The following is a 16,667-nucleotide window of genomic DNA, read 5'->3' as shown; positions in this document are numbered from 1 at the left end:
TCGTTGGTCTGCTCTGAGACAGCACTAATGTTTGATTAATATGTAAGACGCAAGTCCTGATCTGCACCTGAGAGGCCATCATACGCAGAAGAAAAAAGGTCAATTGGAGACCAAATATTGAAAGTTTTGAAGAGGATTATGGCTGCCCAGAGAAATTGACTGGTGACCACAATAAGAGTATTTGCACCTTGATAAGCTCTGATCGATGACCAGGCCATTACAAACTGAAAAAGCTGTGGAAAAGGTGCAAAGCCACATAACGTCAGGATCACTGAGGTATCTAAAACTGAAATTAGAGGAAGTACAAGATGGAAAAAAAATCTATTTAAAGGGAAATGAAATTTTCTATGACAGGTTGAGATATGTCTGAGTTTTATTCAGCCTTCGAGAGAGCAATAAAGCACAGAGCTTCAGCAGATAAGAGGAAAGTTAAAGGAGTACTATAAAGTTGCCATGGTATATTTCTTTATTTTCGTCTCTGTCTGTCGTGGCACATACTGCATTTGGAAATGTTGACAGTCTTTTGAAAAATCTCAGTAAGAAAGTAATGTTTATCTCGATATGCTAGCCGTGCTACACCCCAACACAAAATGCTGAAATAGTCTAAAATGGCAATGCAATAATATGTGGTATGTCATCACCTCTGGTTCTCATACGAATAATTAATGATCACTTTTCCTATGTGGTTTATATAATTAGGAATTGGCTAAAATTGAAATGGACAACACTTAATAAAAGATAGGAATCAGAAATTGGCTACATAATTAATTGATTAATTGACATTTCGGTATCAACAGAACAAATGTTAACAGAGATTTTGTTGAGTTCCAACAAAACAAACTGACTCTACAGCAATCCCTCATCCTATGCAAACATGTGGAAACAGTGGAGGGGAATTACCAAAACCACAACCAGGTTCAACAAAACAAACACAATACAACAATAACAACAACCAAAAACAACAATGTCAAAAACAACAACCCCACAATATATAGTGAGTTTTAGGACCAATTCATCAATTCTACCGACTCAGGTGGTCACATTGCATCTCCAACTGTCATTGGAAAGTGGACATCCTGAGTAAGGTTTCTAGTTCATTGAATTGCAACGCAGAGACACAAAACCATGTGTCACTAAAACGAAGGGATACGTTTTAGTGGCCAATTAACTTGACGTGAATGTTTTTGACCGTGGGAGGAATAACCCTCACATGCATAGCTAAAACATAAAAAACACAGTCTGATTCATTCCAAATTATTATAAAATACATCTGATTGCATAGAAATCTTGACTTTGGAGCATTTCCCCTTGATGAGCAAGAATGACGCAACAGTGGAAGAGAGGTGCCCTGTTAAAATAAAATAAAAAACTAAGAGATATACATAATCTATGACTGGCTGGGGATTTTGAGGGCTGAAAACGGACATAAAAACAAAAACTCACTTGTCCAGTTTGACTTTTTATACAATACAGAATGAATCCATAAATGGCTTTATGGAATTGAAACCCAGAAACACTAAGCCTAGGACACTTTTCAAAGGAAGAAAAAAAAAAGATTTTGCAACATGCACTTGTATTAATGCCCCACTTGTTAACATTATACTACAGACCCATGAGTTCACAAACTCTTTGTGCATTTAAAAAAAAAAAGAAAGCGTGGATTGAAAGACAAAGACCAAGGACACACCCACCAGTCTCCTTCTAAAGAGCCGAGGATGAAACCTGCAGATGTCTCACTCTGTGCAGGGTTATACCCGCTGAGCAGTGCGAGCTTGACAATGGCCACATAGGGCTAGACAACTGCTGAATACACAGCTTCCCTCCCCAAGGAATCTCCATGCAAAGGCACAAGGTGACTTGACATATATTGAATTATTTCTGGCATATCAGCAGCGTCGAACATTAATTGTGTGGCATGTGAGTGCAAGGTTTTTCATAACGTATCTGTGGCTGTTTGAACATGCGACAAAGAAAACGAAACATGTTGTTAAGCTTACGATGTGAGTTAATGCCTCACAAGGACAAGTAAATAAGCAACAAACACCATGTCCTCTACCTTTTAGCAGCATCCCTCTACTCACCAAGCCATTTAGTGGCGGCAAATACATACAGATGAGATATTAATGGCTTACCGCGTCCTCTTTGACCTTTTAATTATTCTGAATTGTATACAGAGGTGACGTGTTGTAATTGCATTAGCATCTCGCCAGGTTTACTTAATGTTGCAGTAGAGAGGATGTTGTGATCCAGTGCACAGATAAGCCAACACTTGCTTCTTTTTGAGTAAACTGTTCATGGTGTGTGTAGTTGTCTCTATATGTGCCTGTGTGCCTGCAATAAGTCATCTGAGATTTATTAGCTCAGTTACTACTGGTAAACCCTATCAGCAAATAAGTGATTTGGTCATTACAGGCCATAATTGGTTACGGAAGAAAGACCACAACACATTGTCCCTTTATTTCCTGCTGTTAACATCCTGTCCTGCACTTTGCTGCTTATTTTACCGTAAAACTCAACTTGCCCCCTACTTGCCCCTTCCCTCCATCTTCCACTTCCTTCTCTGAGCATTCCCCCAGAGATAACCAACACTCCTTCCTTCCCTTTATCTTTTGAGTGAGGCATCTGGAAAAGACTCTTTCTCCACCTCTCCCCATCACATTCAATCATCCTGATGTTTATTCAGTTCTCCACCCTGCCCACCTTCCTTCTTAACTCTCACCTCTCGTCCCACTGGCCCTCCTCTTTGTGCTCGCAAAGGCTTCACTCCCTTCTGATACGTCATTTATCGCGGTCCGGCATCTTACCATCCTCATCCAGCTCTCTCTACTTGTTTTATTCCACACCACTTCCACACATGCTCCCTAATGCATCCTTTATCAAACAGTTTGTGTTTGCTGCCACTGCTTGAAAAAAATGTGTTATTTAAGCTTATACTTGCAGGCTGAACCACATGAGGATGACGGCCTCAATGTCACAGTGCAATACATTTTGCAAATCTGTCTCTGAAATAAGATGCAAAAATAGCAATAAGGGGCTTTTGACTGCAAACTTACAAAATAGACAGTTTATGTTCAATTTGCCTTGGGAGGCTGCACCTGACTCAGCTCAGTTCAAAGTGCATTCATTTTTATTTCACATTTGGTTCTAGGGTTCTGGAAATGTTTTTTATTTCAATATGACATACTTTTCCAAGTTCAATTTCCAGAGTTCTTAGTCCCTATCTTGCAAGTTTGTAAAGAATAAATGCAACTGTTCACTATGAATTTATGACAGACCTCCTACAGAGGTCAAACGAGCAGAATTTAGACAAAAGGACAAAAAAGTAAAATCTATAAAATCTAAATATCTCTCTGTCGTCTTATTTTAGCTTCTACTTTTAAAGATATGTAAAATAGTTTAATCAAATTATATTATTTTCCAGACATTTCTAGACTGTATGGGAACACCAACAGTAACTATGAGTAGAGTTTAATTTCTGTAATGCCAACAAAGATATTTTTCACTAATTATTGAGAGGTTTACATGTAATTTTTTTTTTAAATACCATTGTTCATGTAAATAAAAACAGATAAAATAGTTTTCAATGATTTCTTCAAACCTTCAGAAAGTCTGAATAAATGTTACTCAGGATCGTCTTAAAAAATCTTAAAGAATTCGGAAGAAAATCGAGAAGAAATGAGAAATGACTCCAAAACCTCACACAGCTGTCTGTGTCACTGGAGGTTTAGAATTGCCCTCCACCTGCAGCTACCTAATGCTTCCTTCAACATGAGTGCAGTATCTTGACATGAAACAGAAAAGGCTGCTTCAAAAGTCAAGTAAATGCAAGTTTGACCTTTTAGGGTAGATTTGATTGTGACGCTGCGTCTAAACTGTCCCACACAGTAAAAGAGAGAGCTGTAGAGTGAGAAATGAAACTACTATCTCTATCTCTGGAAGGTGAGCAGAGAGGCAAAAGTGCTCGTCTCATTACAGCTCGTCATGGCCACACAGGACAGTTTGAGCCTCGTGGGGCAGAGATAAGAGAAAGTCCAAGGGAAAAGGAAAAAAAAGCTGATAAGAGATGCTCCTAGAAAATGCAGATATTGATGAAATAGAAGAGGGTTTTGACAGAAGCGCAAGAAGAAAGTGGGTGAAGGCAACGAGAGGACAGTTGGACGGATGGATGGATGGATTTGCTGAGTAAATGGCTGCAAGCTAATCATGATGCTAACAGTAATGGATAGGCAGCGCAGGAGATTGCTTCATTTACAGCCACTTGAGCGTCGTTTAGGTAATCTCTCCGACGCATTCACAATGAATGTGAGTCACTGAGGCTGAGTGGTCTGCACAGGATCAGAAAAGATTTCATTTTCTGACTTCTTATATAAACACACACACACACAGTAGGCTGCCACTAAGGAAATTAACATTCTTGCAACTATGGTTATAAAAATTTTAGGCCTGAGCTTGAGTGATGTGTGAAAAACAAAAGTGTAAAGAAGCTTAAGATTCGATTAATATTTTTATGAGTTTACCAAGATCGGCCCAAACATATATACAAACACAAAAAAATCCTCCTCTTTGTCCAGTTTTCTCTAGTTTGAAAATCAAAATTCAGCTTCTTCACCACACCGTCACCATGCTATTTCCACCATCCATCCTTCAACACCTCTCCGAGGATTTCTCAGAGTTGTCGGTACCTGTACCATGGCTCACACAGGTGTAATATATTGTATTTTGGGTCCTATAACTCAATTTTATGTGATCAGGATCCCTAAAGCCTGTGCTGTGGTGCTTGGTGACAAATGACCCATGTCAGACATCAGTGAGTCAGCCGAAGTGAAAGGCACTGATGAAATCAGCTTTTGAAACCTTTTGTTGTTTCAGCTTTATTCCTCGCTGGATGTTGAATGTGTGTCAGACAACGTTCGTCACTGTGTGGGTGAGTTTCTCCATCATTAGTGTTTGCCTCAAGAGGAATTTAACTCAGATATCAGACCCGTGTTGGGATGTTAGCTTCTGTAAATGTTAGAACAGACGGGAATCACAGCAATGTGTCAATAAATATCACTCCAAGGGAAAACTGAACAACATCCCACTGTAAAACTGACATTCAAGTGTTGCGCATCAATACAGGTACATCTGAGTTAAAAGTTACTGTATTATGAAAAAATTCTATATTTGTTGACACTTGTTTTAGAAATTTAAACTATATAGATTTCATATACAGACTGAAAGATTTCAAGCCTTTATTTTATGTAATAAATAACCAATATTCAGTATCTCAGATAATAAGTCGTAGCTTACAGTGCAGAAATCATGGTATTTATGTCCAATTTTCCTATTTCCCTTCATAAGCGGGATAGTATGGGTCAGTTGTTTAAAATGCTTTGCATTTTAAAGTGATGCTAAGCACACCTTTTACCTCTACTGAGAAAATGTGAGCTGAGTTTAATATTCAAGTCTCTGCCAGGACACCAAGTAATTTACAGTAAGCTTACAGATTCTGACAGGAAGAATGGTCAAATATCCAGCTTGCGTTATGCCAAAAGATTATTTAAGAGAAATTTAACTTAATACATTTCTCTCCAATGAAATTTATTATGTTAAATTACATATGCATACTTGTGGTGGTGCTGTTAAACTTTCACCTTATGTGGTTCAGATAAAATCCGCTTGTGCACCAAATTCTTGGTTTTTAAATTCGTTGAATTTGCATGTTTCGTTTATTCCCCTCTGGTGAAAAATAGTTTGAATAAATTATTTAACACCATAAATAAAGTTGATATTCATGCTGTGATAATTTTATGTAAACCACTGACCAGAGCAAATGTTTCTCATCGGACTTGCTGGTAAAAATTAGTTGCTAAGTATTAGTTAAACATATTTTAAGAATAAACCAAAGTCTTAGATTGATTTTCTTCAGCGCAAACCTGTTTTATAAGAGATTCATTTTTACTAAAACAGGCTCTATGGGATGTAATTACAGCCTCTACCTCCACATACAGGAAATCTAAAATTGTCCCACAGCCTTCCAAATATAGAGAGGGCTTTACATTAATCATGCTGCTGCACTTGCTCAGCACTTCTGTGAAGTTGTCCCCTGAAGGTCTATCCATCAATCCTCCTTCCCCCGATGACCACCACGTTCTGACAAGAGCAGTTTTCTTTCCTTTAAAAACTTGTCAGGATGTTTTCCACATCCTGCATTTGAGATTGCTGCTCCAACAAGTTAACAGGCTAAAATTTTATCATCTGTGCTGGTCACAAATATCGATGGTTAGAATTTTTAAAATGCTGTATTGCTTAGTAATTAAGGAGGTTTTGCCTTACAAGGAACTGAAACGCTCATGTCGAAACCTGCATCAATAAAAAAAAAAAAAATTGAGTGCAATGTTCTGTGACGTTTTAAGGAGCTTTTTAATGACTGTTTAAGAGAGTGACTCGGCCTCTAGCAATGTGGATAAATTAGGATTCAGCACTGGAGGAAACAAAGAGTCAGTGAGGTCTGAAGGAGACCGGTCCTTTCCCCAGCAAGCTGGACGGGACTGTGTGACATATCGATCGGGTATCGGCTACGCAGCACTGCACTTGGGCTCCATCGTGGCTGCACTCTGTCACTCCCTCTTTTCAGATGTTAATTTGTGAAGCTCTCGCTTTTAACATTCAGCCCTGTGTGTTGGCAGCCTTCACATTCAGGACTACACCACTACATCAAACTGCCACTATGACGACAGGAGTTTTAACTTCACAGAAGAGCGAGGATAGTCCACACTATGCATCGCCGTGTGAGCTCCTTGACTTTAAAACATTCTCCATATTGTGCAGCTCAGGTCTGGCCTTGAGGCTTTCCCACCATCCATCTTTCCTGCTGACAAAAAACTACACATAAACACATTCATCACTCCTTTAACCCTGAATTATAGAATTAACGTTTCAAGGGTGGCAAATTATGAGAAGTTTTTTTTATTATTGAAGGGGTTTAATGGCGTGTTTGAGCTTCTGTGATTGTTAAAATTTATAGTCCTTGGAAGAAAAATAAAAGGATTTAAACTAAAAGACAGGAAAATAGAAGCTTAGTCAGTCTTGACTGTATCAATGATTTTAACACATCAAAAGGGATACTTCTGATTAAATTTGATTAACACATGTTAATATAATTAACATAAAAAACAATTCTGTTACCAGTGGCTAATTTAATTGCCCTCAGTTAAACATCCGCATGAAAAAGTGAGTTGAAGAACCAGCAATAATGAACTGCATGGAGAAGGGGAAAATAGTAAATGCAAAATGTCTACTGATGGTGAGATTTAATCATTTGTGTGATGTTACATGAAAAATCTCTCTATTTTGGCTGTGAAAATACAGTAGATGTGTCTCTCAAGGAGGTACTTAAAAGAGCTTTTTTCTCTGTTCTTTCTCTGCTCAACAGGGCAAGCAAGAGTCTTCTGCAGGTGATTGATTAAATTCAATTTGGGCTGTCAGTCATCTGCGCCCACAAATATCCAAATTAAGTTCTGTTAAGATGGCAAAATAATGAAAACATCCACAAAGTGTTTCAAGTTACCAAAGTAAAATTATACTTTGTTATGTTACAACATTAAACCTAATGTAATTTTAATGTGTAGTGTTTTCACCTTGAAATCCTTAAATAGAATCCAGTAAAACCAAATTAACTTATTGTAAATAAAGTCTATTTCTGTCTAGTTTATTATCAATGTAAGGACAGCTGTCCTGTGAAGGTCTCAGAGTTATCAAACAACCAAACAAACATCATAAAGACCAATGACCACACCACTAGGTCAGCAGTCAAAATTGAAGTTGTGGAGTAGAATAGCTTATAAAGCAACAACATGAGCTTTGAACATCCCATGTGTCCATCCTCTCCAAACAGAAAAAATGATACAACCACAAACCTGCCCACCAAAACAGACAGGATGGGGAACAAGAGCATAAACTGWAAAGCAGCAAAGAGGCCCATGGTAACAATAGAGGAACTGCAGAAATTTACAGCTCAGGTGGGAGACTTTGGTGGCATCCAATGCTCAGTGGCGTACTCCACAAATACTGCCTTTATAGAGGAGCGGCAAGAAGAAAGTCACATCTGGAAGAAAGCCAAGAAAAGTCTAGTTTGAAGTTTGTCACAAGTCATGCAAGGGGCACATAAAACTCTGATTAGTTGAGCCACTTAAACTTCTTAGCCAACATGGATGTGGAGAAAAGTTAACTCTGCAAGCCACCATGAACACCMCGTCCCCATGGTAAGACATCATCATCCTGTGGTGATTCTTTTCTTCAGCAGGGAAAAGTGAAAACTTGGCAGAATTTATAAGAAGATGGAGTAAGGGAAATCCAGGAAGAAAATCTGTTGGAGCCTGCAAAGGGTCCAAGACTATAGCAGAACAGTAACGACAAAGACGCAACAAGAGTAGCAATGAAACAAATAAGATTAATGTACATTTTTCTATTTGAAAACCTCAGAAWAAASTTCAGACATAAATAATACTGGGAATATGTGCCAGYAATTGAGAAATGATTAATGTCGACAGATTCTCCTTACCCTATCTGAATAAGATTGAGTTTACTTGAAAAGACRTCAAAGATTTAAATCTCTAAGTGTGTAAAGTCGATGAGGACAACCTGCTGAAGACTTGCAGCTATAGATGCAGCAGAAGATGGTTATAGAAAGTATGAACTAAAATGATGCACRCGACMTTTTAAATATAAAAACAATGCTTACTGATGGTCTATCACATAATATCCCAATAAAATGAACTTGAGTTTGATGTTGTAATACTGAAGGGGATTAACACTTTGAACACACCCACATCTGGTACAGTAACATTTTATTAAACGTCAGTTTTACTTGCAATGAYTCATATGAGGTTTGAATAGTGTGGTATGCTGGGGGGTTTTTTATCCAAAAAAAAGATGGTACTGAGATTGCATCAGGAAAGTGTAAGTAAAAATTCAGTGGTAAGCTACTACAATCAGTAAAAAATGAGAGATTTCTCCATGCATATTCAACACCTATGATGAAGAAAGCAGCTGAAATACTCCTTCAGTGAGCCATTACGTTTCCACGGAARTAAAGTAGCTCCTTGATGTAATATTTTTTCAAAAACACAGAGAAAAACACCCAAATGAATGCCAATCCAAACACAAAAATCACAAAAGGCTTACAAAAAACATCATGGCAGTGCTTTTGTTCTTTTTAAAGAAACTATTACATTYACCGTTATATTTGGTACTTCAGATCCTAAGAGCTCGTTTCTAAGCAAAAAAAAAACAAGTTCATCTGTCAGCTTTCAAGGTTTTTATATATTCATGACACTTCTAATTACTTTGTAAGAGACACAAAAATGAAGCCTGCAAAGCAGCCAAAGGAAATTCCCCTGTTAACAGGCAGGTAATCCGGGGCTCCCTCAAGGGAGATGTGAGAATTTACTACTTAGAGCCAGACAGATCCAAGAGGAACTCCCAGCCTTTGCTTGAAATCCCACTTCCAGCCCAGGCCTTTCCTCTGAATTTAGATGATCATGAAAAAATTGTAGCCCTAAACTGCAGCCTACAATCTGTTCACTTGAAAAGCAGTGCAGCGTAACTCAATGTGATATTTCTGGTTGTTTGACTGTCAAACGAATCATTGGATCAAAAAGCAACAACATAAGCTGTCAGTGCAGGGTGATTTAACTGGCTCAAGCAGACAGAGTGTAAAACTATGTACATAAGATTGAAGGTAATATACAGTGCCTTGTAAAAAGTATTCAGCAATAGGTATATTAGAAATGTTCCTATGTGATGGACCAATAAGAAGTGATTTAAATAATTTATGGTGTTCAGTTTTTAAAYAAATCAAAATGTGAAAAGTGTGGCATGCATTTTGTACTCAGACCCCTTTACTTTGATACCTCTACCAAGTAAATGATAATTGCTAGTAAAAGGAAATAACATGGGACATGTTTCTCTGATCAAATTAGACCAAAATTGAACTTTTAGCCTAAAAGGTTGSACATTACTCTGAAATGTCATTCCTGTTGTGAAATAAGGAAGAGGCAGCATCATTCAGTGGGGATATTTTTCTTTAAATAAATGAAAGTGACTTTTATCATGTTCTTTTAGCCTAGAACACAACTAAAATGATTTACCTATTAGAAATCAGGTTAGAAGATTTCATTAAAATACAGTTTGCTTTTATAATAGAATAGTTTTTTGCATTTTTCATAACGAAGATCATTTTTTGTTGCTCATAGCTACTTTTAACTTGATCCCTAAGTTAGAGCTTCAATGGGAATATTTAGGTCGAAACAGGTTCTTGTCTTAGACTGGCCCAGTCAGTTTAGAGACCTAAACACATAAGAATCTGTGGCAATATTTTGTAATTGGTGTTAAAATAAAAACCTCCACCCAACTTAGTTAATCCTGTGCGTTTTTGCAAAAAAGACTCAGTTGCTATGTGCAAAAGCTGGAGAAGACAWTCCCCAGCAAAAGATAGTYCTACAAGGTAGAACTCTCTCTCAGGAGAAAATTAATATACCTGCAACCGCAAGCCACAATTCACATGTTAAGCCATCAATCATTTTCCTTCCACAATAATGCTCCAATTTGTGTTTGCTTATCATATAAAATCGTAGTGAAAATTCATGATTGTTATGTTGACAAATCGTGGAAAAGCTTAAGGGTTGTGAATAATTTTGTATGTTTCTAATCCTTACTATCACAGTGKCAATCTAWTTTCAACAAATCTCTGTTAGCTTTCAAGGTGCATCTTCCTTTTACCATCTAGGATGCCATTGAGTCAAATTTAATGGGCTGCTCTCTATTCTGCCATCAATCTTTGATGGCAGCATCTGTCATCTGTCTTCATAAACGCTCCCGGTCTCAGCAGGATTCGGTTGACCTCGAGACTSCTTCACATGGCTAAATATAAAAAAGAAGATGAAATTCCCAAGTTGCTGCAGACAAGCTGAAACAGTAGTATGTGAGTATTGGGTCGACGTTAGACATGCCCACAACAACATGATTTATGCAGTTTTTGTTTTGGTTTTGTTTCTATTATTTATTTGTTCACACCAGGTCAGCTCTAACTTCTGTAGGTCAGATGAAAGACCAGGCCTTTGTTTTGTTTGTTTGTTCTCTACCCGATTACACATCAGTGTCACTGGCAGAACAAATTAGGTTGCCAGCAGATAGGGGTGGCTGTCAACAGAGAGAGAAAATGAGGCGAAAAATTGCACGATGTTAATATGGTTGAAAGGAGAAGAAAAAGAAAAGAAACGATTTGAAATATGAGGTGTATTCAAATAAAAAAAAAGTGATGAGAGGAAGTGGGAGTGAAGCCAGGTTTTGAAAGTGACCCCTTTCATCTAGTGACAGGATAGAAAAAGACCAGAAGACCATGTAATCTTAACATCCTGATGACAACTTTTGGGGTMAACAATAGCATATTTATACATGTAACAAGACAAATAAAAGCCTTGACAAAAAAAAMMCCATAAAAACGACCCACACTTTCTTCATTTATCTGCAAATAAAACATCCAAACTATTTAAATCCTAGGATATTAGCATGAGTAAGCATCAACCACTATACTTCCAAAGATTAAATATGGTCCAAGGATCTTAGGCTGGAAACCCATGGGATCGATGTTCAGTCTCTTCTCCCTGTCAGAAAGAGACCAGCAGAAACTCACCCCTCCCCTTATCCCTCCCAGCACTTTTATGMTCTTGGTCTTTTGTGTATTAGGGTGGTGATAATGGCAGCCTGTCGGTCACGCAAAGCTTGACCCACATATAACCTCCAATAATACTCCACCCATAGAACTGATCTTTCCCATCAGTGTCTACCAGCTTAAGGTAAATGGGAAAAATATCAGGCTGAAATATTACCAAGAAAACCGCTGAAAAGACTTCAATGTAAACGAGCAGAAACAAGCTCAGTGGTTGGTTTCCGACATATTCATGAACATCTCTTCAGAATGGAAGCCACTGAGTATTAGCTTGCCGCTGTGTGCCAAGTAGAAACCAAAGGATTCTGTAGACTGCGGGCAAACGCTATTCATGATCAAAAATGCCAATCAGAGAATCCCCAATAGCCCTGCTCACACCTTGCTGCATAGATACGGTTACCAAGGAAAGGAAGGAGCAAAGAGAGCAGCACAGGGAGAACACAGTAGGGAAAGGAGAATAGGTGAAACACAGAAAAGAATGAAGAGAATACAAGACCGAATAACCACGAATTCAGAATTAAGCTGAATTCATGGTTATTCAGCTTAACCACAAAGAATACTGGGCCTTTAACAAGTTTTTTTTAATATAACTATTAATATCACTTGTGTTTTTCTGCAGTGTTTGAGTTAATGTCTCAAACCAACATCTGAAAAGGTAAAAAAATGAAGATATCCATTTCCCTTCAAACCTATACAATTAACTATGCAGTTATTGAATACTATCTGAATTGTGAATTTGGTGCAACTTTGAAACATATATTTTTTGTATTTTTAGCATTTATACAGCTGAATATGTAGATTTTATTGGACTGTCAGAAAAATATTTGAGATTGGTTATTAAAATCTGCTGTGTTTATTTCAATGTATTTGCCTATGTAGTAACCATGGTCATTTCAAGGGTTCAAATTCTTTTGCAAATTATGCAATTCTTTTGGCATTTTCAAGCCATGACCTCCAGAGTGTACTGTGCTTTGAGGATAGTTTATATCATCACCGGACATAAATGATGACGCACAAATGTGATAACCATAAGTTTGCACGTGTTTTTCCAGGTGTTATACTTATTAGTCTAGTAAAATAAAATTATGGCAAAGGATTCCTCCTTTTTACCATGTATGCTGAAATAATGATCTTAACCACATGTAGACGATTACCTTAGTATATTTCAGATCATAAATTGAACACTGGTGAATACTGTAACATGTGAATCCTGCTGATAAAACCATATTAACTTCCATTAACATAAAAAGGACAAACCCAGTGTTCATATAGTGGTAAATWAAATTGCATCATTACCAGCCACAGTACCCATTCACTGCATTAAGTGGAAGCATTTAAAAGCTTTTGAAAGTAATAATACCTAATTCTGTTTAATAAAGAGCGGTATTACTTTTTAATTTGCTCCTTTAAATGGCCAGTAAAAGTTATTTTCTTTTTTTTTTTTTACAAAGGCGAGCCAAAGCCATGGCACTATCATTCAATAAATAGAAAGGTCTATCTTTTCTCCTTCCTCTAAGTGTGAACGGTCTCTGCCAGGTACAGCCATCCTCTTTGTCTCCCTCTGCCTGTGTCCTTCATATGTCCTTGCGTGACAGTGCAACTGCAGCGTGCTTCACAGTTTCTGTGGGAGGCATTTCTGGGATTCCAGCATGTGGGAGAGGACTTCTGCCTGGCTTCCCATCTATCTGTCGCTTATCTCAAACACGCACACCCCTGCCAATCCTCCTACTGTCTCCAAATCTCTTTCTCTGCTAGGACACTTCCATTTAGCGCCACCCTTCTTCACTTTGTTTTCCAAACAAAAGGACGTTTCTCAGGCTGTCACCAAGATAATAAATGATTTGTCTTAATTCTTCCAAAATCTCCTTACAACCCAGTGTAAAAGCTGCGCTGTCAAAGTGACAAGCAATCYAATGTCGAGCTGTATCCTCTAACACTAATCTAAGTTACAATAAATGCATAATTTAATTCAGAAACATCCCAGGTTGCTCATACAAGCTGTCGAAGGAGTAGGGCAATATTCTGCTGCTAAAAAKTCATTAAGATTCATAATCGTTATTAATAATTGATGCCATGATCATAATCTATTAAAAAAGCAAGGTTGTTGAGCACACAAACATATGCATGCAAGCACACTGTGATTTTTTTTTTTTTTGCAGCTCGTAGCATTTGATTGTCTTGTCACGGAGGTGGAAGTCATAACCATCATATTTCCTTGTGAATTCTGAAAATTATCCCAAACAATTTTTACAGATGCTCACTATATGTGGATGCACAACTGCTGAGCTTAACTTGCATCAATATCCCATCATCATAAAAATTCATGAGTGCAGAATTATTGCCTTCACCAGCCAGTCAATTTGAAGTATCCATCCATCCCACAGACGATGGAGAATTGTGTTGAATGAAAGCCAGAAAAAGTGTTTTTCCACAGTTCAGTGTGATTTTTAAACAACGCTGACCTTTTGGATATAAAATCTTATCACTTTGGCATTTYGTCCCAATTGAAAATGAGTGTGATATCTTGTATCCATTATTATATAAAATGGTTCAAAAAATGTGTTTTGTGAGGTCAAAGTCATATTCATGGGTCAGCAGTTATCATTTGCAGATAAATGATATGGGCGGAAACATACATGGCGTTCCAGCAGATCCATTTCCAGACACATTTTTCCAGAGTTCTCTATCCATTCTAGTATATAAATATCTACTTTCAAGAGACATACAAGGCAAACAGGAAGCTGTAAATGAATTTATATTGTTTCCGTAATGATCAATAAAAGTATGATTTTACTACATTGACCGCATTCACCACAACTCAGAAGTATTTGTTTCTTTTTGACATTAAATTAGACCCATTCCTCACACAGAAAACTGTATGAGTTTTAAAGGCCATACAAAAAAATAAATAAATCTACTCCTGCAAACACACACAGATCCAAGAATCTACAGGGGCAGAAGCAAGAATTGTKTCACACGTTTGTGATGATTGTTTTCTCAGGCTTTTCTTGGCATACAGAGCAGTTCTAAATCATTTATGACAGACAACAAAACTTGTARCTTATTTCCCTTATATAAATATTACACATAGCAAAAAGAAACACAGCGAAACATCATAGAAGATAAAAGGAGGCGTTTTCCACCTAAAACAAGTACAACTTATTTTCTAGCAAAATTACATTTCAAACCAGCAGGGTGTAAGAATCCTGTCACATTTAGAGCTATTAAGRAAAACTTTAAAGTGTAGCTACCTACTGTTGGCTTTAATTTTGTGTATAATGGATACCTGAAGCTGAACAGGCTTACCTGMTACAGCACCATCACCGCATCCTAAYACCCACACCTGGCCGAYTGGCCGCCCATCAGGTAGGAGCACCTGGTAGTCMCCCTCAAACATTTCTTCCCCTTGGACCCCCAGCAAACCTCCAGTGTCCTTCCACTCAACCTGCTCCACTCAGCTATGAACAGCAAATATCCTGTGACCAACTGAGTGATGCATCTTTGCTCTACACTTAAATGTAATCTACTGTATTGAAACAGCAAAAGACCATTTCCCTCCCACAGCAACTTTACGCCTCAGTGAGTATGTTTTTAAGAGATGCTGAAGTTAGAATACGGCAAGGGTTTAAATAGTCTGCCTGACTGATAACATAGTGAACACACTAAATAACAGCATCTCTCACTCTTGTTCGCTTTTTCTGCTATACATTCTTTCAGCATCTGTGCTCCTCATCACAAGCGGGCTTATTCACGAAGACGACTGGAGACGGGCGCTCGCGGCTGCAGAAGCACTTTCCTCCTTTCCTCTCTTCCTGGCGCTTTCTCTCCCTCTTGATCGACGTCTTACCATCTCTCTATTTTTGAGWCTGAAAGGGTTCTCTGAAAGGCCCGAGATGAAAGGCCGTTCTCAATGGGAGCATGATTGCACAGACAGTGCTGGCGGCCCAAGGTACAGACTGAGTTGCTGGCTCAGAGTCACCCCACCCTACACGAACACACGATTAAACAAAGTTTGTGTATGTACAAGATGCTGCACTTTACCAGTCTTTCACCAACAGAAATCTATACCAGTAGGTGTTCTCTCCATGCAGCTATAGATTTTTTTTACTTAGATTGCAAAGGCAATAAATTTAAATAGAAGTATATTAAACAGAAAATATCTAATCATATCTTTCAGAAGTACATTGCTGTACAAATTTAATCTCGACATGATTTGGTTACAATATTAGCACATCCTAGCCTGTCCTATAATAAGTTTGGTTGCAGATCAATAAAGCTGAGAGATGCYGCTGTAATGCAACCACAACCCTACTTTCTTTTTTCCAGCTTGAGGATATTTGAAATTATTTGAAATTCTTTAGAGTTGCCTCCACATAAGTGATTGAAAATCAATGAGATGTGACCAAAGTGAATTGGCCAACATGTCAGATTTACAACAAACACGTTTCTGTCGTGAGCTGCAGCCTGTGGTAAATTAGGTTTCTACAAGCCAGTCAGTCAATTTGAGAGAGGAACAAGTGCTGAAACACCCCTRGATCTGGTCATTTTAGACTACACATGAACAAAATCTGCAATAAGACAGACAATTATGCCTCTTAACCCCAAGGATCGCATGTAAACGCATATACACCATGACTTRGCTCCTAAGCCTGACTTTGAGCCCAGCTCTGCCAGAATGAATGTCCATCACCTCTCCTAGACAAAATGGCATCTTTTGTGCCTTCTATACAATTATTGTGATAATACCAATAGCAATATGTTGATTATGATGATAACAGTTAGAGATAGATTAATGAGTCTGTGAATGAATCACAGGTGCAAAGGTAAACCAAGACATCTCACTCCAAACAGAAGATTTAATGGCACCAGGAACAACCAACTGTGCAGGGAAAAAGTAAGACGATATCTATTTAAAATCCCAGACACCAACACTATTCACCTCTCACAACCCTTTCAC

General features: G+C 38.0%; 1 protein-coding gene across 16 annotated transcripts in view; it reads right to left on the bottom strand.

Annotated features, from left to right (window-relative positions):
• The window catches only part of srcin1a (SRC kinase signaling inhibitor 1a), a 112,634-nt gene that overhangs the window by 71,513 nt on the left and 24,454 nt on the right, over nt 1-16,667 (bottom strand). The window lies entirely within an intron of this gene.

This window comes from Poecilia reticulata, linkage group LG8 (assembly GCF_000633615.1).
Source record: "Poecilia reticulata strain Guanapo linkage group LG8, Guppy_female_1.0+MT, whole genome shotgun sequence".
Classification (NCBI taxonomy): Eukaryota; Metazoa; Chordata; class Actinopteri; order Cyprinodontiformes; family Poeciliidae; genus Poecilia; species Poecilia reticulata.
The sequence above is the reverse complement of the archived record's forward strand: the minus strand, read 5'-3'. Positions and strand labels throughout refer to the sequence as shown.